Below are 14,800 nucleotides of genomic sequence, written 5' to 3'. Positions count from 1 at the left end.
GCTTGACTACAAATATACTCAATGGTGATTTAAAAAAAATCAAATTTGAAACATACCAGACTATTTTAGGAAGCTCAAGTTTAAAAGAAAATAAAGGGTAATAGCCAGTACAAGGACTTGTGTTCTAGCTGATATTACCTACTTTCTCTATGACTTTACCAACCTGCGGATTGCAGTAGACTGTATTTTCTGTAGAGCTTTTGTGTTATACTATAGCCTCTATTTAACCAAACACTGTGTCTTAAAACCCTTTTGAGTAATTTAAAATTTAAATTTATGAATACCTTACTTCATTATAGTTTATGATATGCACATTATACCCTAGGTGACCATTAAAGGCTTAAAGTCACTATTACTGTATTTCTTTTCTTTCATTCTCTCTGTCCTGTATTTCTTTTCTTTCATTCTCTCTGTCTTGTTTTTTTTTTTTTTTTTCAAGGTAGGGTCTCACTCTAGCCCAAGCTGACTTGGAATTCATTATGTAGTCTCAGGGTTGCCTCGAATTCATTGTGATCCTCCTACCTCAGCCTCCTGAGTGCTGGGATTAAAGGTGTGTGCCACACCTGGCTCTCATTACTGTATTTCTTAATGAATATACTAAACCTTTAAGTACAAATGCTTTTATTTGAAACTCCTGTAAACTAAAGCCACTAAGTGGTAAAGTTTTTAAATAGGAACAAGTTGGTCTAGTTTTAAGAACTTTGCTATGAATATGATCATTATTTATTGAAGAATTCTCTGAATGAGTTAACAGAACTTCTGAAGTGAAAGGAAACTCCATTAGAGGTATGAAGTTCTGCTGCTGGACAATTTTCTTCTTTATTCAAGAAGTTTGTGGTAGTTTTCAGATTTTACTCCAAAAGCCAAATTCTTGACCTCATGACCAACTAATCAGGGCAGGAGGTACGCGAACAAGAGCAGCACCAGGTCCAACAGCAGGAAGAGCCACAGGTCCAGCCAGTAGGACGGTTTAGGGAGCCCGTTGGTGCTGCTCTGTGGTCGCTCATCCTGGGTCTGCTCAGGCCGTCAGGCGGCTCGCAAGCCCCTCCTCCGGCGGGCACGGTCCTGGCGGGTCTCCTGCGCCCACCTCCATGCCCCTCCGCAACCCAGAGCACCAGCGGGACCTGAGCTCCTGCCCGCCTTCAATGCGCCACTTGGTGGCAGCCTCCCTGGAAGGAAGCTGTCCCATAAATAGGTTTTATTATGTTGTGATATGCCTCTTCTATTCCCAGTTTTTGTAATGCTTTTACCATGAAAGGATGTTGGATTTTGTTGAATGTCTTTTCTGCATCTGTTGAAATGATCATGTGATTTTTGTCTTTCAGACCATTTATATGATATATCATATTTATCAGTTTGCATTTGTTGAACCATCCTTCCATCTCCAGGATAAAGCCAACTTGGATGGGGTCAATAATCTTTGTGATATATTCTAATATTCTGTTTGTCAATATTCTGTGGAAAATTTTTACGTCTATGTTCATGAGGAAGATTGGTCTGTAATTTTCTTTTTCTTGTTCTATCTTTGCTTGATTTTGGTATCAGGTGATGCCGGCTTCATAGAAGGATTTCAGTAGAATTCCTTCTTTTTCTCTTTTATGGAAAAGTTTGAGCAGCAGTGTTAGTTCTTCCATGAAGGTCTGGTAAAATTCACCAGTGAATTCACCTCGGCTGGGACTATTTTTATTTGGCAAGACTTTTTATAAATGCTGGATCTCCTTAGTTGTTATAGGTCTATTGAAATGGTTTTCTTCATCTTGCTTTAATTTTGGTAGGTCACATGAATCAAGGAAATCATCCATTTCTTTCAGATTTTCAAACTTAGAGGCATATATCTCCTTAAAGTATGTCCTTATAATTTTCTGAATTTCTTTGGCATCTGCTGTAATGGTGACATTCTCATCTCTAATTTTATTAATTTTTGTCTCTTTTTCTTCTGGTCAAATTTGCGAAGGATTTATCAATCTTGTTTATCCTTACAAAGAACCAACTCTTTTTTTCATTGATACTTTGGATAGTTCTTTTGGTTTCTACTTCATTAATTTTTGCCCTAATCTTTATTATTTCTTCCCATCTACTGATTTTTGGTTAGCCTTGTTCTTGTTCCAAGGCCTTAAGGTGAAGCATTATATTGTTTATTTGTGAACTTTCTAATTTCTTAATATAGGCACTTAGAGATATCAGTTTCCCTCATAGAACTGCCTTCATTGTTTCCCAAAGGTTTAGGTATTTCTTTTTTATCATTGTTTGATTCTATGAATTTGTTGATTTCTTCAATAACCCATTGATCATTCAGTAGTGTACTGTTTAGTCTCCATGAATTTCTGTGTGCTCTGTAGCTTTTCTTATTGATGATTTGCAGTTTAATCTCATGTGATCAGATAGAGTACAAGGAATTATTTCAATTTTCCTGTATTTGTTGAGATTTGCTTTGTGTCCTAATATATGGTCTATTTTAGAGAATGTTTCATGTGCTGCTGAGAAAAATGCATATTCTGCAGTATTTGTATAGAATGTTCTGTAAATATCTGTTAGGTCCATTTGTTCCATGACATCATTTAATTCAGATGTCTCTCTGTTTTGCCGGGATGACCTGTCAATTGATGACAGTGGGGCATTGAAGTCAAACACTATAATTGTGTTTGATGTCTTCTTTGACCTTAAGTCTAATAGTGTTTGTTTGATTAAACTGGGAGCCCCCATGTTAGGTGCATATATGTTTAGGATTGTAATGTCCTCTTGTTGAAGTGTTCCTTTAATCAGTATAAAATGACCTTCTTTATCTTTCCTCACTAATGTTGGTTTGAAGTCTATCCTGTCAGATATTAGGATAGCAACCCTTTCTTGTTTCCTAGGCCCATTTGATTGAAATACTATTTTCCATTCTTTCACCCTAAGATAGTATCTATCTTTTATTGAGAGATGAGTTTCTTGGAGACAACAAATGACAGGATCCTGCCTTTTAATTCAGTGTGCAAGCCGGTGTCTTGGTTGGTACATTGAGGCCATGGATATTGAGTTACTATTGAAAGGTATGCATTTATTCTTGCCATTCTTATTTTGAGTGTTTTGTGTTTTCCTTTTACTCGCTTGTTTTAACTGTTATTTGAGTATGGTTTATTTTTTTCTACTTCCTGCTGTGTGTATTTTGAATTCTCTTCAGCATGTCGAATTTCTTCAATTATTTTTTGTAGAGCTGATTTAGTTGTCATAAATTCCTTTAGCCTGTTTTTGTTGTGGAATGTCCTTATTTCTCCATCAACTTGGACAGATAGCTTTTCAGGATAAAGTAATCTTGGCTGACAGTTGTTATCTTTCAGAACTTGGAATACATCATACCCAGACCTTCTGGCTTTTAAAGTTTGTGTTGAGTAATCTGCAGTTATTCTGACGGACTTGCCTTTGTAGGTGACTTGCTTTTCCTCTCTAACTGCTATCAATATATTTTCTTTGTTTTGAATGTTTAGTAGTTTAATTATAACATGGTGAGGAGAGGTTCTTTCCAGATTTTGTCTTCTAAAAGATTGTTGTTATCTGCATTGGCATTTCTTTCTAAATTTGGGGAAAATTTTCTTCTATGATTTTGTTGAAAACACTTACTAAGTCTCTGGATTGAAATTCTTCTCCTTCTATTATACCCTGAATTGTTATGTTTGATCTTTTCATTGTGTCCCAGATATCTTGAAATTCTCATTCATACCTTCTTATTAGCATGTCTTTTTCTTTGTTGGACTTTATTAGGTCTTCCACCTGGTCTTCTAGTTTATATACTCTGTTCTTTCCATTTTATTGGTGAGATTTTCCCTAGAGTTTTTTTTTATTATTATTATTTCATTGACTGTGTTCCTAAGAGCTAAGATTTCAGCCTGGTTTTTCTTCAGTATTTCTATTTCCTTACTCATGTCTTATAATGACCTCTTTATTTCATTAAGCTGGTTTCCTGGGTTCTCTTTCAGGAGTTTATTTTTTTTTTCTTTAAGTCCTTTGTTTTCTTCTTTGATTCCCTTCATTTCTTCTCTGGTCTCTTTGAGCATACATACCATCATTTTCTTGAAATCTTTGTCAGGCATTTCATCTAAAACAGTCTCATTGGTGATAATTTCTGATGGATTTATTGTTTTGGTGGAACTGTATTATCTTGATTCTTTGTGTTTCTTGCATTATAATATAGCGACTTTTGCATCCTGAATTGATTTAATGCTTGGATTTTCTACTTACCTGAAGTGTTATTAGATGTGGCAATCCACCTTTATATACTTTCAGGCTATGAGTTTAAGTTGCCGGGTGTAGTTCTTGTACCCTAATCCAGCTTCAGAAGTAATTGTAGGTGTTGACGTTTGCTTCCTAAGCAAGTATTCTAGTAGACTGGGTGGAACAATTTACTGGTTCCAGGTCAGCCTGGATCTGGATCAGACTCTGCTCCACATAATGACAGAAGCAAAAGACAAAGACCCTAGAAATATGAAAGGATAAAAAGCAACAATATTCAACCCCCAAATATAGCTTATTTGAAAATGGTAAAGCCAACCAAGAATATATAACCCATATCCTGCCCTGACATGGAAAGAGAGATTAGCTTTTCCAATGTAGGCCTATGTCCTGTTTTTTTTTTTTTGTCAGTCAGCCTCATTACCTTTTGGGGTGGCTTCCAATCTCACCAATGCTGGGTTCCCACCTCAATCCATCTGTGTTGTGCTGTGGAGCTCTGATCAGCTGTGCTGTCTGTACTGCCACTGGAGGCTGAATGCCAGAGGCTTGTGGTTCTTATGGTTGGGGGATGGGAGGGTGCATACTTGGGGAGTTGCTCCTGCAGTTCGGCCTACGTCCCTTTCAGTTGCTCCTTAGTTGATCTTTAGATTTCTTAACTTTGCAGGAAACCTGATGAAGTTGAAAAATACCCTTGTTTGGTCTCTGCTGCTGTCCTGCTTGGTGCACTTGGCAGGGCAGTGCTGTGCGGGTGTGTGGGACCATGCAGCTAAGTGGGCTGCAAGTTCCTCTGTGGGATTCTGACTGTTTTCTTCCTTTCTGGTGGATCTTGCTCTCTCTGGCTTCTCTGCTGTGTCTAAGAATAACCTATGCTCCTTCACTTTTCAGAAGAAGAGTGTGTTTTGCTGTGGTTTTGCTTAAATCCTCCCTAGAATAGTTTGGTGTGCCTCCTATGCCACCAACATTCCTGGAAGTCCCTCTTCTATGTTTTGATTAGAGACATCCATTGTGGGACTGGGCAATCTTGTATTTTCTTGCATTTGATTTTTTTATGTTATTCCTTTTTCACTGTGGTCTGCCCATCACAATGTAGGAATCTTATTTAATTTAGAAGGTAGGTGGTCTACTCTTGAAGGGTCTTCAGTGATGATTCCCTTTTATGTCTGCTTTGACTAGTCCTCTGATGGCAGTAGGGCTGCCTGCTCAGAGGGAAGGAGTCCTTGAGGCTCTGGTGGGAGCCTGAAGACCTGAAGAAGGGGGCTGTTTTTTTGGGGTATGGGACTGCTCGGTCAGGTGGTCCAAGGGGACAGGGAGTAGGGGGAATGGGACAAAGCAGACTGGTATTATGGCTGGGCTGCCGAAGGGGGTAGGATGGGAATGCCTGGTGATTCCGTGATGCTGAGGGGCCAGGAGATGGGACAATGGTCCATTGGGGCTGTGTAGCAGGGTGTGAATGGGACTTCCAGGCCCCATGACAAGGCTGGGCCGGGATATGGACCTGCTGTGGGTTAGATGATGTGCACAGGGGCGCCTATTGATGGTGGTCCTGGTGGGGTGACAGGAAAGGGGAGGGAAGGGTGAAGAATAGCCTGCAGGCCTGGGTCTGAGTAGCCTTCAGGAAGTACAGTAGGACCTGGTCTGTGCAGGGCAGGCAGTGAGTGGGAAGGCCACAGCACCTGGAGGACCCTGTAGCAGGAAAGCCTAGCAAGGGGGAAACACTAGCCTGCTGGTCTGGGTCTGTGTGTGTGTGTGTGGTGGGGGGGATGGAGAGTGGGATGGTGATCATGGAGGTTCCGGGTGGTGGAAATGCCTAGGAAGGGGGGAATGCTAGGCTACTGGCCTGGGTCAGCGCACAGCATGAGTGAGCAGTGGTGAGTGGGCTGGCATTTGCGTGTGGAGCTCTGAGTTGGTAGGAAAGCCTAGGGTGTGGTGAACACTAGCCTTTTGGCCTAAGTCTGCGCATGGGGCCGGTGGGGGGGGGGTAGGGGGCAGACACAAGTGGGTTTGTGTTGGTGTGTGGTGGTCTGTGGTGGCTGGAAAGCCTAGGTTGGTCGGGGGTGGGGATGCTAGCCTGCTGGCCTGGGTCCACTTAGCCTGCAGTTAGCACAGGAGGAACTCGCAGCTAGGCTGTTTGAGGGGGTTGGGGGACTCGTGGGCTACCTGGAGCTGCGGAATCAGTGGATTCTTAACTTTGCTCCTGTGTGCCCTCTCACTGGCGGTCTACTAGGATCTGGAAACCTCTAAAAGTCCCAATGAACCCTAAATATCTTGCCTTTCCTTTTCCCCAGGTGAGGCATGGTTAGATGGATACCATCTTGACCAGAAGTCCTACTCTTTAAATTTTAATACATGTGTGGGTGTTTGTGTGTGTGTGCACGCCCATGTATGTGCACATAACAGCCCATCACCCAGAGTGTGTGTATGTATACACACACACACACACACACACACACACAGGCACAGGTGTCATCATCAGGAACACCGTTTACCTTTGGGACAGAGATTCTCATGGCTCTGGAACTCACCAATTAAGCTAGACTAGCTATCCAGCAAGCTCCAGGAATCCTCCTCTCTCCACTTCCCTATGTACTAAATTATTATTTTTGCGTTCTAAACATGTGGTCTGTTATAAATAGGAGCTGAAAGGCACTTGCCTTATATTGGCATTCATTTAACTTTTTTATGAGAATGCAAGAATATACATAGATTTAAAGAGAATTTGAGGGCTGGAGAAATGGCTTAGAGGTTAAGGTGCTTGCCTGTGAAACTTATGGACCCAGGTTTGATTCTCCAGTACCCACGTAGTGGTGCATGTGTCTGGAGTTTATAGTGGCTAGAAGTCCTGCCATATATGTTCTCTCTCCACCCCCACTCTGCCTTTTTCTTTCTCTCTTTCTCAAATAAATTAAAAAACGTAAAGAGAATTCGATAATGAAACTACATGTATACATTCTAGATAATCTTTGGGGGAAAATAGAGGCTTACTAAAGTATAATTTACATACAATAAAATTTACTCCTTGAGGATTTTTTACAAACATCTGTTTTCATATAATATGTTCAAGATATGGAATAACTTTATCACCCTCAAAAGTTCCTCTGTGGTCTTTTGTAGGCCTTCCTCTCTCACTCCTTCTGGCCACTACCAACTGATTTCTATCACTGTAATTTTCCAAAATGGCATCAAACAGTATGAATCTTTGGAAGTCTGGCTTCTTTCATTTAGCATAATACTTTTGAAAATCATTCATATATCAGTAGTTCATTCCTTTGTATCTATTAAGAACTATTATATTTTCTGAATATAACTATTTGTGCACTAAATAGTTGATAGATATTTGAACCCTTTACAGGTTTTTGCAATAGAGAACAGAGTTCTTATAAAATTTGTGTGGAAAACGTTCTCATTGTTTGTAGGTACTTATGTAGGGTTCATGTTAGTAACTGTTTGCTAAACTGTTTTCTAAAGCATCTGTACCATCTTGCAGTTTTACTAGTAGTGAATGATAAATCCATCTCTATACCCTGGCTAGATCTTAGCAGATAGTTCCATTTAAAATTCAAGTCCACCCATTGTAATAGGTATGTAATGCTATCTAGATGATTTAATTTGTATTTCCCTAATGGTGAATGATGATGAGAATTTTCCCTAAATTCTTACTCATTTATATCTCTACTTTGGTAATGCCTCACCATACCCTCTTATGATTGACTTCTCGGAATTCTTTTTGTGTTCAGAACACTAATACTTGATCAGATATGTATTTTGTGTCCCCCCCCCAAATGGCTCATCTTTTCTTGTATTTTAAAAGAGTATGGTTTTTAATTTTGATGCAAGTAATTTTACCAATTTTTTTTTTTTTTTTGAGATAGGGTCTCACTCTAGCCAAAGCTGACCTAGAACTCACTCTGTAGTCCCAGGTTGGCTTCCATTTCACGGTAATCCTCCTACCTCTGTCTCCTGAGTTCTGGGATTAAAGGTGTGTGCCACAATGCCTGACTTTTTTTTTTTTTCTGATTTACCAAACTTTAAAAAATAGATTATATGGGCTGGAGAGATGGCTTAGCGGTTAAGCGCTTGCCTGTGAAGCCTAAGGACCCCGGTTCGAGGCTCGGTTCCCCAGGTCCCACGTTAGCCAGATGCACAAGGGGGCGCATGCGTCTGGAGTTCGTTTGCAGAGGCTGGAAGCCCTGGCGCGCCCATTCTCTCTCTCTCTCTCCCTCTATCTGTCTTTCTCTCTGTGTCTGTCGCTCTCAAATAAATAAACAAAAAATATTTAAAAAAAAATAGATTATATCTTTGATGTCACATGTAAGAAATCTTTGCCTAACTTAAATCACTAAACATTTTTATACATGCTTTCTTCTAGAAGTTTGACAATTTTTAGTTTTCACATTTGTATCTATGATCCATTTTGAGCTGACTTTTGTATATAGTATATGGTAAAGTTCAAGGTTGTTTTATTTTCAGGACATGGAAATACAATGAATTTTTCTGGCAGTATACTTTGAAAAAATATCCTTTTCTCCTTAAATTAACTTTTGTGGATGGTAGGTCTTGCAGTCAGGTTCACATTGCTGGAAGAAATCACCCAACAAAGAACAGCTTTTGGGAAAAAAAGATTTATTTTGGCTTAAAGATTTGAGGGGAAGCTCCACGATGGCAGGGCAAAACGATGGCATGAGCAAAGGGTGGACATCACTGCCTGGCCAACATCAGGTGGATCATAGCAACAGGATAGTGTGCCAAGCACTCACAAGGGGACACTAGCTATAACACCCATAAGCCCACTCCAACAACACACTGCCTTCAAGAGGCATTAGTTCCCAAATCTCCATCAGCTGGGAACCTAGCATTCAGAACACCTAAGTTTACAGGGGACACGAGAATCAAACCACCACATTCCACCCCTGGCCCCCGTAAACTGATAATCATACATGATGTAAAATGCAATGCATTCACCCTAAAGTCCAACTTTAAACGTTCTCATTTTTTTTTAATCAATCCTGATGATGTTCAAACATCCCCATAACACAAGGTCTTTTAACTAAGCCATAATGCCAAAAAAAAAAAAAAAAAAAGAAACCCTCAAACCACATAATGGCACAGAATAAACTTTCAGACTGCAAAAGATGACATTGAGCATAGCAAAGAAATACTCAAGCAATACATGATTTAAACAGGGCAAACACCAAGCTCTGTAGCTTCAATTCCAACAAATCTAGCCTGTGACAAGTCTCCATGTCGGATAATTCTAACAGGCCTCTGGAGTTTCAATTCCGCCCCTCTAGCTAGGCTACTCACAATCCTGGAAAACTTCATCAGGGGCTGGCAACTTTCCTTAGCAGCCATCTCATGGTCCTGGCATCTCCACTGGGTCTCCACTGCAATCCATGGTTCATCCTCTCAGCTCCATTGGGTCTCCATGCAGGCATCCAGCAAACCTGCTTCACACTGCCTATGGCCATTTCCAAAACACAAGACTGTGTTGCAGACTCACTGACCCTCTCTTTCCTGCATTTCTTTTTTTTTTAATTTTTGTTTATTTTTATTTATTTATTTGAGAGTGACAGAGAGAGAGAAAGAGAGAGAGAAAGAGAATGGGCGCGCCAGGGCTTCCAGCCACTGCAAACGAACTCCAGATGCATGTGCCCCCTTGTGTCTGGCTAATGTGGGTCCTGGGGAATTGAGCCTCGAACCAGGGTCCTTAGGCTTCATAGGCAAGCGCTTAACCACTAAGCCATCTCTCCAGCCCTCCTGCATTTCTTATCCTCCACAATACCAGGTAGCGTGCCAATTTGTTAATCCAGGGAGGAATAAAACAGACTTTGAAAAACAGGACATTCCTTGAGCACTCAGACCCTTTCAAAAGAGTACATTCTCCCTGTTGCCCCAATGCAGGTCAGCTGGACAACTCAAAGGTTATAATCTTTCATACCATTGCAGCTGAACAGCCAAAAATTTCAGCCCAAAGATTTCATTCTGTGCCATATCCCTCTGCACACACCAGTCCATTTCTACACAATGCAACTCTGTGCAACTTCTCAGGACAGGGGCATAACAGCAAGCCTCTCACACAAACTGCCAGCCCAATCCAGGCAAAGGTCTTTCTAACCCTCATAAGCCAAACCTCACAGTCCATAGAAAAATACCAGGAGCCAAAAACAGCCCCAGATGCAGACAGGCAAACAATCTTGTGACCATAGCATGACCATTGACCCCGCCTAATGTACTATAGATAACCCTGACAGGATGTTTCCGAGAAGAAAACAAAAAAAGATCCCCACCGACCCCAAGTCTATTAATAAGTAACCAGTGCTGGGACTGTAACCATGCTTCTGCTTCTGTAAACCTGCTTCTGCTCTCCCTAACCCTATAAAAAGAGACCCTTCCCCTTGCCCGGGGCACTCAGCCTCTCGGAGGACTGGAGTGCCTGCAGGCGCCTGCGTGAACAATAAAGCTGCCTCTTGCCTTTGCATCCAGTGGCTCGGTCTTGGTTCTTGGGCGTGGGTCTCCCACCACGGAAGATTCCCCCTCCCCTGGGAATCTTATACTTACTATATTCAGGTCTTTTAACTCTGACCAGGATAGTCCATCAAGCTGAATTTACAGCACTGCAAGGCATCTCTTAGTCCAAGCTTTCAAATCTTTCCACATTCCTCTTGAAAATCAGCTCTAAAAGGCCAAAGCCTCACAGTCAGATGTCCAGCAGAAACCCGACTTCTGGTACCACTTTACTGTTGCAGTCTGGTTCACATTGCTGATAGAAATCACCTGACCAGAAGCAGTTTTTTGGAAACAAAGGATTTATTTTGGCTTACAGACTTGATGGAAGCTCCACGATGGCAGGGGAAAACAATGACATCAGCAGAGGGTGGACATCACCCCCTGCCAATATCAGGTGGACAAAAGGAAAGGGAGAAAAAGGACACTGCTATAGGGAAACTGGCTATAACACCCATAAGTCTGTCCCCAAACAATACACTGCCTCCATGAGGCATTAATTCCCTAATCTCCATCAGCTGGGAATTTATCATTCGAACACCTAAGTCTATGGGGAACACCTGAATCAAACCAGCACAGTAGGCAAGCACTCTACCACTGAATTACATCCTGGAACTTCTGCTACATGTGTTTTCATTGTGCATCAATATCTCAAAGGTTTTCATGTCACAGCCCTGAAACCAGTGCTCATTAATCCCCTATTTTCTCCCCAGGCTCTGGCTTCTTCTCTACTTCTAGTTTGATGAGTCTGACTTTATACTTCCTTTGTATTAATTACTTTTATTTATTTTTATTTGAGAGAGAGAGAGAGAGAGGGAGGGAGGGAGGGAGGGAGGGAGGGAGAAAGAGAGAGAGAGAGAGAGAGAGAGAGAGAGAGAGAGAGAGAGAAAGGAGAGAGAGAATGGGCACACTAGGGCCTCTAGCCACTGCAAATGAACAATGAACTAAGCATGTGCCACCATGTGCATCTGGCTTATGTGGGTACTGGGGAATCAAACCTAGTCTTTAGGCTTTGCAGGCAAACATTTTAACCACTAAAGCCATCTCTAGCCCCCTGATTCTGACTGTAGATACTGCATATAAGTAGAGTTATACAATATTTTTCCGATGACTGGGTTATTTCATTTAACATAATGTCCTCCAATTCACTAATATGACATGTGACAGGGTTCCTTTTTATAAAACCTATAGTATTTTGCATATCCATTGACCTATTATCAAATACTGGTGGATTCCATATCTTAGTTACTGTAGATAAGGCTGCTATGGATATCAGTGTACCTATCTCTTAAATTTTTGCTCTTAGGTCTTTTTAGAATATACCCAGAAGCAGAATTGCTGAATTATATGGAAACTTAATTATATGGGACCTCTATACTATCTATTTTTATAATGGCTACACCCTTACATTCCTACCAGCAGTATTTTCTACCAGCAGCCTAATTTCTTCATATCCTTGTTAGAATCCTATGTCCTTTTGTGACTGGTTTATTTTGTTCTCTCTTTCCCTTTCTCCCTCCCTCCTTTCTCAGACTCTAATTGCTGGGAAGTTATAGCTCATTATAGTTTTGATACATGTTTCTCTAATAATTATTGATATACAGCATCTTGAGTTTTTTGTTTTTTGGGAGGGCAAGCCCTTACAGACTGGCCTTTTTTAATGCAGAAGAGCAAGTGTGAGGACAAGAGAAGGAGATAGAGATAGATAGATAGATAGATAGATAGATAGATAGATAGATAGATAGAGGGAGGGAGAGAGACACAGACAGAGAGAGAGAGCGAGCGTGCAAGAGAGGGAGAGAATTGGCATGTCAGGGCCCCGGCCACTGAAATTGAACTTCAGACGCACACACTACTGTGTGCACATATGTGACTTTACACTTGCGTCACTTTGTGCATCTGGCTTATGTGGGACCTGGAAAGTTAAACATGGGTCCATAGGCTTCACAAGCAAATGCCTTTACTGCTAAGCCATCTCTCAAGTCCAATGTATAGTATCTTTTAATATGCTTATAGCCTATTTGTTTATCTTTGAAGAAATGTCCATTCAAATTCTTATTTGTCTGTTATTGAATTGTATTGTTTTTTTCTTGATGAGTTTTAGTAGCATGCTGGTTAATCTTCATTGTCAACTTGATTGCCTTTAGAACCACCTGTGAAGCATTTACCTAGAGGTTTCACTGGGGGGGCAAGACTCACCCTGAATGTGGGCAGCACCACTCTGTGGCCTGAGGTCCTGGACTGAATAGAAAAGGAGTGGAGATACCAACTTTCATCTCTTTCTGTTTCTTGACTATGACACATATTGTGGCCATCTGTCTCATGCTCCTGCCTCCATGTCCTCTCTGACAGAATGAATGTTAATCTCAAACTGTGAGCCAAAATAATCCCTTTCTTATTGCTTTTGTTAGATATTTTGTCATAGTATTGAGACAAGTAACTAATACAAGGAATTTTCAATATATTCTACATATTAAGCACATAACAGATGTATGATTTGCAAATATTTTCTCCTGCTCTATGGCCTTCCCTTTACTTTCATACATCTGATGCACAAAATTTAAAAATTTCATGAAGTCTCTGTTTTGTTATCTGTGCTTTTGGTGTTGGCAAGAAGTCACCCTCCAGATTCGATGCTGTGAAGATTTTCTCTGATTTCTTCTGAGAGTTTCATATTTGAATCTCTTACATTTTGGTGTTGGATCCATTTTGAGTTAATTTTTATATAAAGTTTGAGTTTTATTCTTTGTATGTAGATATCCAGGTATCCCATTTCTCCAGTCCTGTTTGTTGTAAAGACTCCCCTGTCCCATTGAATAGACTGGGAATCCTTGTCAAAAATCATTTTATGAAAAATCAGTATGTGAGCATATTTGTTTCTGGTCCATCACATTTCATTGATGTTTATGTTTGTCTTTATGCCATTACCATATTTGTTTGAATACTGTGGCTATGTCTTGAATTAACAATCCTCTTGCCTCAGCACACCCCAAGTGCTAAGATTATAAATACATACTACCATACCACACCTTATTGTTTTGAAATTAGAAATTATGATCCAGCCTTATTCTACTTTTTCAAGATTGTTTTGAGATTCCATATAAATGTCAGGATGAGATTTTCTATTTTGTTAAAAAAAAGTTATTGGCGTTTTGTTAGGGAATTCATTGAATCTTTACATCACACTGGATAGCATTGCTATCTAAACTCTCCAAATCCTCCAATCCATGAACTCAGAGCATATCTATGCTTTCTTTAATTTCTTCCAGCACTGTGTTTCTTGGGCCTTGAGAGGCCCGGTGGAACTTCCTGAGCCTAACTGCCTCTGCCCAGCTATGACTCAGCAAGGGGCCAAATGGCCTCTGGCCTGCTACTTCCACACAGGAAATTAGAATTGCTGCCCATGGGCACTTAGAACTCAGCAGGGGGCAAAATGGCCTCTGGCCTGCCACTTCTGCACAGGAAGTTAGAGTCCCCGGCTCATGTGAGTTTAGAACCAATCATCTCAGAGGTCTCAGGCATGCTATTGGCCCTTACATCTCACCCCACCCTAAAGTCTCCAGGCCTTCTCAACATTATATAAACACCCGCCTGTAACAATAAAGTGAGTTCCTGCTTTGAAAGGACTCCCTACTCAGTGTGGTTTTTCTCCAGTGGCCAGGAGAGGTTTCTGGGTCTTCCTACGCTCATCATCCCCTCAACCTCTAGGGAGGAACCAGCAGGCCTGGTCCTTCCCTCTGCACTACCTGAGCGGGAAGGAGCCCAACATGTGTTGTTTTCATTATACAAAGTTTTCACCTCCTTGATTAATTTCTAAATATCTTATTCTTTTTGATGTCATTGAAAAAGGGTTATTTTCATAGTTTACCTTTTAGATGGTTCAATGCTAGTGCACAGAAACACAACTGATTCTTGTGCATTGTCTTTGTATTCTGTGACTTGGATATTTCACTTAGTAGTTCTAACAGATTTTCTTTTCGTTTTTTCTTTTCTTTTCTTTCTTTCTTTTTTTTATTTTTTAAGGTAGGGTTTTACTCTGGTCCAGGCTGACAGGGAATTAACTACGTAGTCTCAGGGTGGCCTTGAATTC

Source organism: Jaculus jaculus, chromosome 7 (assembly GCF_020740685.1).
Source record: "Jaculus jaculus isolate mJacJac1 chromosome 7, mJacJac1.mat.Y.cur, whole genome shotgun sequence".
Classification (NCBI taxonomy): Eukaryota; Metazoa; Chordata; class Mammalia; order Rodentia; family Dipodidae; genus Jaculus; species Jaculus jaculus.
The sequence above is the reverse complement of the archived record's forward strand: the minus strand, read 5'-3'. Positions refer to the sequence as shown.